Source organism: Papaver somniferum, unplaced genomic scaffold, assembly GCF_003573695.1.
Source record: "Papaver somniferum cultivar HN1 unplaced genomic scaffold, ASM357369v1 unplaced-scaffold_21, whole genome shotgun sequence".
Taxonomy (NCBI): domain Eukaryota; kingdom Viridiplantae; phylum Streptophyta; class Magnoliopsida; order Ranunculales; family Papaveraceae; genus Papaver; species Papaver somniferum.
The window spans coordinates 10,331,448-10,343,571 of NW_020631041.1; the positions used below are offsets into that span (position 1 = coordinate 10,331,448).

At 37.4% G+C, this 12,124-nt stretch overlaps 1 pseudogene; it reads right to left on the reverse strand.

Annotated features, from left to right (window-relative positions):
• Window positions 1–246: 246 nt before the first annotated feature.
• On the reverse strand, window positions 247–3,761 carry LOC113340227 (annotated as a pseudogene).
• Window positions 3,762–12,124: the final 8,363 nt, after the last annotated feature.

Consider the following 12,124-nt stretch of genomic DNA (forward strand, 5'->3'; position numbering starts at 1 on the left):
CTTAAGTCATATGGCAGTTCTAATATATCACCTAAAATGGAACATCGCAACCATCTCAGTCATCGGAACAAAACATAAATCAATCTATGTTGAACCATTCAGCAAAACTATCTCGCTACTAGTTGGAATGCGAGATACATGAAGGATCAGTTTTTGGGTCCATAACGGAAAACAAACGCGTCCAACGGAACCAGGTTCGAACCGGTGACCTATTGATATGCAGTCAATTGCTCTACCACTGAGCTATGTACCCAACTGTTGCTTATAATATTCATAAATTATTACTTAACAGATTCCGATATGTTGTTTAGGGACACCTCAGTTTATCAGTAGCTACCTCTAGTTACTGCAGAGCATCATGCTCTTTCTGGCAGATGATGCAGTAGACAAAGAAAGTCTTTTCTGCCGATAAATTTACTAGCTCTAAAGAATAAGATAAGATGCTTAATGACACCCATAACAGGACAATTGAGATTTTTTTCTCGACATACAGCTCTATTTGCTTGGGCTGTAACCACGCGCATATCTTCTTCTTCTTTATATTCTCATTTAACTGATGATAACTTATATGATAAACTCCTGTAGGTGATGAATTAGTGCTATGTACCGTTCTAGAGTGATCACAACCTCCTCCCGATCTTAAATAAGCCTGTGACAACTCCCGATACAACTGTCTTGGTAAGTAGCCCCCTGTCAAGACTGCACGCGAGAACAAGTGCCCCACCAACAATTAGGAGTTTGGGTATATTCTTGCACGTCGTCTTTGATGGTTTCTCATCATTGGAATCCAGAGTTTCAACCGCCTCTGCTGGGGTGTCACTCTGACTGTTTATTGTTTCCACCTCCAATGATCTAAGGTAGTCTGCACTGAGCTTGGTGTTTAGCTGAGCCATGAAAGCACACCTAGAGAGCGATGCTGTTGTAAAGGCTCGGGATTTCTGGTAGGCACGTAACCCAGGCTCAATCTTCTTCACAGCACCCCACATACCTTTCCCGATGCCAAATTTTGCAATCTCACGGGGAATGCCCATGTCTTCATGATGGAAGAGCAGCACCTCGCACGCACTCAGCTGGCCGTCCCCTTTATTTGATTCCACTGTTCCACATACATCAACAAATGATACTAACTTCAGTTATGTAGCTCGTTATTCAAGAAGAAGACTGAAATAGCATTTGAACCTATCAAGGAGGACTAAACTGAAATAAGATTTTACCTGCTCGTACGCAATAACTTTAGTAATATAAGTCAACGCGTCTAGGTTTGTTGCGTCTTGGCACCGAGGAGCACGGTACGCCCTGAAACATGATTAGTCGTTTTGATGGCATCACATGAAGGCTCTACAACAAGGGAAATAGTATTTTGAGTTCCCACCATACCTTAGTGACACAATAACATGATCTTCCTGCTTCCCATATTCGACGGCCTATGATGTATTCCCTGTCACTGCAGAAGAAGGGAAACTGCACCAAAAGATTGAATTATAAACGAATCCAATTCAAGAACACAAGTCCAGCATAGTCCATTCAGAGAGAAGATGTTAAAGATAATCACCAGACCTTGCGTGTCCAATGAACTAGCATAGTTCCCGTGGTTGGCATTCCTCCAACGTCTCAGCACGTATGAGCATGTCATCCCAATTGGAGCTGAACTCATCATCCCAGAAGAAGTCCCTCACCAACTCAGGTGTGACATCCTCTTAGACACTCCTACTACGATATTGTGGAGGGCCAATCTAGCAAGCAAAACCACAATCTTTAGACACATGGGTTACAATGAACAAACAAAGAAAAATTCCAATAAAATGTTCAGGGGAACTATATGAATTGAACTAAAGTAAAAATTGATCGAAATAGCAGGTAATTGAACGAACCTCGGGATCTCGATGCCAAGCTTGATAGAGCATAGTTGGAGTATGCCGGTCCAATATTTGTGTCCACGCCCGACCTCCATCTCTTCCCTCCACAAGTTGGCATAAATGTTCTACATCTTCACTGGTGACAGCAATTGATTTTCCAGGCTCAGGAGACTCACTACTGCAGGGCCGGAAACAAGAAAAGCAGATTAATCCCATAATGATTAGTTGATTCAATCAAAATCCCATATCTTTTTTTGTAACTAAAATAAATTGATTGGATAAACTTTACATACCTGCAATATTCATCAGCAGAATGTATAGGAGACACTAGTGGATCATCATTGGAGTAGGTATCTGCTGCTACAGTGGAGATCCAAGAAATGAAAGAATGGAGTGGAAGGACAAAGCGTTGGTGAATTAGTAAGTAAGTATGATTGGAATTTTTTGAGTTAGACGTATCAAAAGAAGAAGAGAGAATATGGAATTTTGGTTTCCAGGACCATCCAAGAACAAGTCCTAAAACAAAAGATGGAAATCCAAACAAGAAGAGATTGGGAACAAGTTGCTGTGTAATTATGGTGGTAAAAGGCATCTTAAGCGACTCCAAAAGTACTACCATGGAGCTGATGATGAAATGAAGATAGAAGAAACAAACAGTGAGAAAGAAAAGGGGGAAATTGTAGAAAAAAAGAAGGGGAGGACGAATCTAACAGATGATACCCAAAGTACTGAAAAACGATTCGAGGGGATTGGACTTGGGAGGGAAAACAAGGAAGAAGATTAGAACAGAGAATTTGATGTTGAACAGTAGAACATTAGAGTGACCGATTACAACCTGAACTGGATTTCAAAATGAGAACAGAAACAAAGGAGGAGTTGTAGATATGTAAGAAGAAAAAAAGGTGAGGGGGATAGTTTTTCAAATTACACAATTTTCACTTATGAACTCTTGATCTCTAATTCATACTGATAGGTGGAAAAACAGAAGCAATAGAAACAATTAATCAAGTAATTCTGAAGAGAAACAGAGCTTGTGAAAACAGACGATAGTAAATCAAAACAAGTAAGAAACATTTAAAAACCGATTGAAACGAAAAAAAACATAATTTCTTAAAAACAAATCCGGAGGCAATAAATTTATAAATCAAAGAGAAAAAAAAGAAGAAAACATCTAAAGGAGTGAGCACAAAACCAAACATCCAGAGAGACGAAAAGAAAGAAATACACAAAATAGCTAAAAACGATAAATGAGCTAAACAATAAATATAGACATTTTTAAAGGTTGGCAAAGATGTTGTCAAGTTTTATATAAAGTTTATGTTTTATTAGTAACATATTGGAAGTCAGATCCAATTCAGATAATAATCTAGAAGAGATTACGAGCTGAAAGCTTTTAAGTGTGTGATTATGTGAATATCTTGTATTAGATAAAAAGAGATTAATTATCTTATGTTAGATAACTGTCTGAATCCCATTATTATCTTCTTGGACATTATTTGCCTTATCTAATTTGGCAAATCACACATCTTATCAGAATATGTACCCGTGAATCTGAAAAATAACTCACTGACAAAGGATTTGTGGGTGCTATAGATCTTACTTTCTACTCCATACTAAAAACAACTGTTGATATGTCGAAGAAATACAGGTTCCAAGTGAAGAGTTGATATAAGATGTTATTCCCAGATCTGAAGTCATGACAAAAGAAAGAAACACAGATTCGAATTTTAGTTACTACGCAATTGAAATCAGTAGAATAAAATAAATGAAAATTAGGTTGTCAAGAGAACTTACAAAGTCATTCAACTGCTCCACTGGAGCCTTGACTTCACCATTTGAACATGGTCACAAGCCCAATCAATCTGCTTCTTCCCCTTATTTCATCATACATATATCACCTATTTGACATAAAACAGATTCAGTACTACACAACAACCCATGGAACAGAAAAGAAAATTCACGGACTTTATTTCAAAATAACTTGCATTATATATAATGCAGCAAAGAAAATGTCAGGTAAAAGTAAGGGTACACAGGAACCGAGCCGGACCGACGGACCGAACCGGAACCGATGGAACCGTACCTGATTTTGGACCGAACCGAGGTACAAGGTACAAGTACCGGTCCCAAAAATAGGAACCGAGCTATGGGGGTACAGGTACACGGTCCAACACATGAACCGTCCCGTACCGGACCGAAGTCCCGAATAATTGTGACCGTTAGATTTAGGGGATAAGGGATCTGTCTCAGCCGTTGGATTAATAGGGGGTATATAAGCTTTGAAGAAATTCTTAGGGTTTCAGTTCCCTTAATTTTTTCTCGCCTCTTCTCAGTACTTCTCTCTGAGAAGGAGAAGAAATTCTCCCCTTCTTCTGATCTTCATCTTCTCTGTTAACCTTCAATCAAACGATTAAAAGTTCAAACCGTATTACTTCGTCTGTTTCTTCGTTTTTAATTCCGGTGTGAAGAAAATTAGAAGAACAATTCCGGTGGTAAGTAATTTTTAATTTTTTGATTTTAATTTTTGTATGCATGTCTGTGAATCACTGAATCTGTGATTGAGATTAACGGATTGTTGTTTTCTCTAGCGAGTAGCGGCTTAAAGGCTATTTTAAAATGTTTTTTAATTACTGAGAGGACGAATCTGTGGTATTTTTTGTTGAATCATAATCTTTTTAACTAACCTAAATTTGTTTAGTTAGGTTTTTAGATTGCGTCTTGGTTTAGCTAGATGGGTCTTGCGATTCTGGTGACGATTGAGGTGTGAATCATTGGAGTGAAATCTAGGGTTTGGGATGATTATAAATGGGAGAAAGAAAAGGTAGATTAGATCAGTATTATTAGTGTAAGTCTTTATTAAAAATCAAATTGAAGAGTTATTAAGAATGATTTTATTGAATCTGATGATGACTGTTTTGAGCATCTGAAGTGGGTTTATTTCTGTGCAAATCTTAATTAATAATCAAATGGAAATGTAAGTGAAGAAGATCAATCAGTTTTATAGAGTGGGTTTGTTTCAATTACCCATGTTTAGTTTTGAGAAGTAACAAGGATTTCTGTTTCTGTATGATTCACATAGCAGAAGCTTATAAGGCTTTGCTGTTGAGTTTTTGAGATGCCTACTTGGTGTGACAGGTTCCAAGTATAAAGCTTTGATAAAGGTTGCAAGAGTAGCATAGCCTGTTCTTCTTTCCGTCTATAAGCTGGTGAATCAGCTCATACGCTTAAAAACCATTGAATAGCTTTGGCAGCTGCTGTTCAACCCATAGCATGCAGAGAGTAAAAGTCTTACAAAATTTCCTAGTGCTTTCATTATGCCAAGTTTAATCAGATTGGTTCGTTGCAACTTGCAAGAATATCATCTTACCAAAACCAAAAATTAACGCAATAAGATGTACTCAAGATTCAAGACAAAATTGTGAGCCCCGAGACCAAAAATAGTGATAGTACTATATTCATATATGAGATTGATTTTGAGATTTATTTTCGAAAATTTGTATTTGAGATTGATTTTGTTTTTATTTTCGAACTCTTGTAGTGTGTTAAATTTAAACCCTAAAGTTTGAGACTAATATGAATGTTTTGGATGGTGCAGGGGGTATGTTGGATACACAGTTCTGGATTCAGAGATTTTCTATTAAAGCTGGAGCTTCTTAGAGAAATTGTTGATTCGGGATTTGAGCATCCATCTGAAGGCAATTTTTTTTACTTGGATTCTTTTATGTTTTTTATTTGAATTAGCTATTTCTTTGTTTAAGAACAAATAACGATTTTGGAGAAGTAGGTCCTCTGCGAATTAACATTACATATTTATACTGTTTGATAACTAAACTACTTAAGTTAAATATTTTCCTAGGTATTTTTCCATTGCTGCAAACTATGTCCAAAAATTTCAATTTCTCTATAACCCACTAATGTACTATGTATGCCCATTGGAGTCATTTATGTCTTCCTCACTCTACTTCAAGGTGAACCATACATGTTTGTACAACCACCCAAATGAGAAATGAAAAAACAGGTAACTCCATTACTTATTACATGTAATTCTGGAAATGTGTTGTCTGAACTGTAGTTAACTCTCCAATCTTTTCTCCAAGTCTGCAAAACAATGAAATACTTATGCTTATGCAGTTATGCTTAGAACAATGTTTTTAATATTTATGAACTTTTATATGTATGAAGTATGATACAAAGTCTTTATTTCATTTCTTGTTTCATTTATTGTTTCATTTCTTGTTTCATTTCAGTCATAAGCTGGCATGGATGCATCAAGTCAAGCTCATGAAACAGCTACTCCTACACCTACAACTGCTACACCTACCACTACCACAGATACAGTTGTTGGATCCTCAATGCAACCAACAAATGAAGCAGCACAGCCAGAGACAGCAGCAGTAGATGTAGAAGCTACTTCTACTCAAAAGGGTGGTAGTAAGATAACTTCTAACGTTTGGATTATTTCAAGACATTGTTTGTTTGGTTTGTTATTAATATTGCTACTTATTAGTTGTTGCTTTGAGATATTGAAAAATAGGTAAAAAAGTAAAAAACAGGGCAGTAGGTTTCTGTTTTTTTTTCCCCCCTGAAATGGAACCGGAACCGGTACCCGTACCGGCCGGAACCGAGGTACTCGGTACCGGGACCGGTCCATTTTTTTGGTACCGAAGGGTGTAAGGTACAGGTACTCGGTCTCGGCAAGAACCGAGCCGAACCGTACCGTGTGCACCCTTAGGTAAAAGGGTAAGATACCAAAAGAACACTAGTATTTTTATGACATTAATACAAAAAATTAGTTAAGTTGACAGAACTTTTATGCCTAAAGTCTGATATATTTAGAGAAGTAACTTCAACCAAAATGGCGATACCATGTATACTTATATTATAGTTTATGCCTCTTGGCTTCTCAGAATTCCAAGTCCAACTTAGATGTCATCATTCAAGATCCTAGGTAAGAAGCTTTGTCTTAAAGTACAGCACATATATCACCACAAATGCTACATGAACATTGGCGCGAAAATTACTATTGAGAAAAATCATATGAGTAATTAGCTGAATTAACCTATGTGTAGTCAATCAATGGAGCAGCAAGCTTTACGATATACATGCTTTAGTTGTTAACAAAAAAAATTACTAGCTAGTACTAGTTTTGATATACATACTTCAAAGCACAATAGTGGACATTATAGACTAGTACAAATTGATACATAAATCAGGACACATGAAGCACACTTAAATTGCAAAAGTAGGTAGCTAAAATATGACATGATTACCCTAACTTAACAGCAAATCGACTAACCAGTACTGAAGTTGCTACTCACACTAAACATTTGAATGGCATGTGAGTTTAATAAACTTGAATCTTCAGAAGATGAACAAGAAGAAACTAATTTAACAATGAATCAACACACTAATAACTAAATTTGGTACTTACAGTAAACATTTGGATGACATGTGAGTTTAAGAAACTTTGTCACTGAATCTTGAAAAGATGAAAAAGGAGGATTGAGCTGAAATTTACCTTATTCTTTGCTGCTAAGAAGTGTTTTTGTGCAATTTCTTCTTCTTCGCAGACAAGTATTGCAATCTCCTTGTTCCGGAAAAGACGATCAACTTGGTAGAAATACATGATCAACTTGAAGATGGATAAGACATCATCATCCTGAAGCATAAGCATATGATATGAGAATCAGCAACATTCATTCCCTTTTAGAAAGGTGAGAAAGAATCTCTGATGTAGATGAATCAACAGCAACAAGTGTTTGTTTATATGACTCACTGAGTGACATGAGAAATTTGGGGATGATTTTTTGAGTTGGAATCCATGGAAAGAATCTAGAGTGAAAGGGAGAGAGAGAAACGTACTATGGAATGAAATCAAAAGAGGAGGGAGGGGTAGATTAGATCTAAGCAGTGAAAAAAGAATTTGAGCGGGAGTTTGTGGAAACCATGATATTTTTGAATTTTGAATTTTTCACAGACAGACACAGACACTGACGCACTGAAATGAACTGTGAAAGGACTTGAGGCATATCACGTAAATACCCCCATAATCTTTTGCCAGCTAGATATTACTATTATTTTCATTTGACTCGTGGTTCTGTGTTTGACTTGTGGTGGTCCAACTTATGACTTGTATCGTTTGTTGCCAGTGTTGAATTCAACTGATTGCCGTCCCTCAATGCCAGTGGCCGGACGGACATTTCCAGCATCATAGACTGGAAATGAAATGTTTTGGACTGGACATATTTACATTTGAATTTGAAATTGTTTAAGGAGGCTGTCAATACACACGTGCAAACAAAACTGTTGATTCCGCACAACCCAACCTAAGAGCAACCACAGTCATGAGACAGACCAAATACCAAAAGCCAGACTAAAAGCCAAAAAAAAATGGTATTCTCAGTGTTCAAGCGCAATGGGAGAGACTAAAATTTGGTGAAGCGTAACTTATACGAACGCTTGATGAAAGACGGAACTTATACTCACGTTTCTTGATGGAGCGTCTTTATAATATGCGTCTGAGTGAAACGGAGGTATAATGCGCGCTTGATTGGGGCGTAGGTATAATTCACGCCGGACATGGGACGGCGATGGAAAGTGCGTCTACTGGGACGGAGATGAAAATTGCGTCTCACACATACGGAGATATAAAGTGCGTTTGGTTTGGGGACATAGAAAGTCCGTATGTTTTGGGCGGAGAGTGGGGCGTTACGGAAAGTCCGTCTGAGTGGGGCGTTTACGGAAAGTCCGTCTGAGTGGGGCGTTTATGGAAAGTGCGTCTGGATTCTGTCTTGGTCGGTGGTGGATTGCATGTTAACTCCTAATGAGGTTTTGAGCATAACATGAAGTTCTGATTATGTGTGGATTCACTGTTGTCATTATGTGTGGTTTACCATGAGGTTCGTATAACATGATTCTCATTATGCATGGATTCCCCGTTGGTCACACAGACGTACATTAAAGTTACGTCTCACACAGGCGCTCATAATACATGCGCCCAAACCAGGCGTACACTAAAGATACGCCTACACACAGGCGCTCACAATACATGCGCCCAAACCAGGCGTTTTTTTATAACTGCGCCCCGTTGGGACGTACATTCTAATTACGCATGCTATGGGACGTATGTTTTATCTCCGTTTGGTCCGGCGGTGTTTATAAATACGCCTCATTCATACGCTCTTTATACATACGCCCGGTGTGAAGCGCTCACTATACAACCGTCTAGATTCATACGCTCACAATAACCCCGTCCCACTATAACTGATTTTAGTCTGGGTTGGAGACCACATTTGGTCTCAAACCCTAATTATCTGGACTAAATATAGCTTTAGTCCGTTCTATTACGGATGATTTTGAGACCAAATTTGGATATAGTCCCCAAATTTAGTCATGACTGTGGTTGCTCTAATACACTCTATGCAAACATAAACCAGCAAGATTGCTGCTAATAGGGATACCAGATTAAGTATGGTGTATTTAATAAGATAAAACACATTTTTATATAGAATAAAACAGTTTTTGTCTTGGCTTGCTACACCCCCACCTAACGTGGCACTCCCGTTAGCAACCTTGTAAACTAGGACTAACCTAATAGTCTCATTGTTGCTGTTACTGGTAATGACCTCTACAACTAATTGTCTCATGGTTGGTGCTCATCCTTTCCGTCCTACAACTAATTGTGGTTGACGAATATTCTTGAATGAATAATTTAATGTTACAGGAAATATCGTGCGGGTCGAATATCATTGTTGGAACTTGGAATGGAGCACTTTCTGTAAGGGACAGTAAAAGAAAGTAACCTGTGTTATAGGGGCGGCATGGTTTATTAGAGGGGCGGTAGTGTGATAGTAATGTCCCTCTAATTGGTTAGGGGATGTCCTATAAAGGGTGTAAATTAACTAGATTATCCTCTCCGTTTTTTAACTTATATCAAAGCTAAATTGAAAATTTGTTTTCTTTCTTCTTCTCTTCTCCTCCTCCGATCAACCGTAACCTCCATTAAAACTCAAAATTTCATCATCTTCGATCAATCGACGATTTGAAAATTAATCAAATGTAGTGTAATGACTTATATGAGGTATGTTTTGAAAACCCAGTTACGATTTGGTTTATTTTGTTCGATTTAAGTTTAATTTCTATCAAAAATTAGGGTTTTAGATGAAAATTGAAATTGAAATTTCTGGGTTTATGTGAGTTACGGTTGATTTTAACTCAATTACGAACCGTAACTGGATATTTTGATGTTGTTACGGTTGGTAATAGTTCAATTACCAACCGTATGTTCTTATATCTGAGAATTTTCTTCAGTTACGGTTGGTAACCATTTTAGTTTACGATCCGTAACTCAGTTACGGTTGGTATCGAGCATTTGGTTACCAACCGTAACTGGTTTTACGATTGGGTTTTCTTCAAATTTAACCAGTTACGGTTGGTAGTTCATCTTTTACAAACCGTAACTTCGATTTACGGTTGGTTATGAGCAAAATTCCAACCGTAATTAGCTCTGAAAATGTAAAAAAAATGAATTTTTTACGTATTTTAGATAATTTTGAGCAACAAAAAGCTAGTTGGGACTAATTTAGAAGTATACCCGATCATTTTCAGGTCCTGGTTCTTCATTTTGTTGGTTAATTTCTCCAATTGATTGAGATTGACCTTCTCCTCTAAACTTTTTTTTAACTCTAAAAATCTGACTGGAATGTAGTTAATCCTTAACCAATCTCACACTGAATAAGGTACAGTCGCGTTTCTTATGCCTCTGAATCCCATCAGGCCTCTACGCACTTGATTCCCTTAGCTGATCTCACCCACAACCAAGAGTTGCTACGACCCAAAGTCGAAGACTTGATAAACAAATCTGTCTCACACAGAAAAGTCTAATAAATAGGTAAATTTGTCTCCCATAGAAATATCTACGATTTTTTTTTCTTCGTATTATATGATAAATCAAGGTGAACATGAACCAATTGATACACCAAACTTATATTCCCGAAGAACAGCCTAGTAATATCACATCACAATAATCTTAACGTTAGAGCATTTCTCGGTCGAAATCGCTTGCGTTGCTATCTCAAGCATGTTTGTCAAGTTTAGTTGTCAAAATTATATGTCTTGATTTCTAGACTACTTATAACTAAGTCTCGGTTAGGAAAGTTTAGTGTAGTTGAGCTCCAGACTCCATGGCGATCATCTTGCGAAGACGAAGAAATACTCAAGGAACCAGTGAAACTTCATCAGACCAAAAAGGTATGTGGAGACTTGAACTTATCTATCACTGAAAAGTCTACTCTATCTCCTACTCTTGAAACAAAGTCGTAAGTATGTTCGTTTTCATACATACACATTTGATATTTGAGCCGAGTTTACTCGCCTATCTTTTATCTCAAAATATGTGTTGGTAAAGCTTTTGCTTTAGCCGATGTTCATCTTTATCCGTGATGCAAGTCATGAAGACATTTCAATCTTGAAAATTGCTTTGATGACGATAGTCGTGAATAACGATTATTATAACATTATAAAAGAATGTTTCAATGATTGAAATGAAGAGTTGAGAATAAGTAACCAACTATGGATATAAGCATATATAGTGTGTTCGCGCATTAGTGTATAAATCCATGTGTCGGAAACCAAGTATGCGCATTCGTGCATACGGTATTGGCGAAGGACACAGGTTGGGTACGCGTACTGGCGGAAGTTTTCGAACCGAAAATTTCTGCTGAGGTTTGTGAAGTTTGCAAACTGGAAAACCGTTACCTTAGGTATGCGTACCCTTACCTTTGGAAGTTTTCGAACCGAAAATTTTTGCTGGGTTTACAAACCCAATTCCGGTAAAGCTAGAGTACACGTACCCGTACGCGTACCCAAGTTGGTTATATCTCAAATCGGTAGCTCATGAACTTAAAACAATAAATCAATAAGGAATGCAATCTTTGCAAACCGTGGCTATATTGTTCATGATTGATTAAAGTGAATCAAACCGATTTTCTTTCAATTGTGTCTATTATAAAGATCTAAGCAATTGAACAACTATTGGGCTAGTTCCTTTGAAGTCATTTGAACTAATTATTGAAGAAGATGAATATGGTTAATATGACAGTTACTCATGTGGATAACTATTGGTGAACCATTTGTGAACCAGCCAAATGCACACGTTTAGGTACGGTTACTCAAACCTAAATGAAAGCATTTTCATTTGTGTGACAAGCTAAGTTTCGATCTAATGGTTGAAAGATATTAGCTTGGAAAAATCAGGTTGATCATCTAAC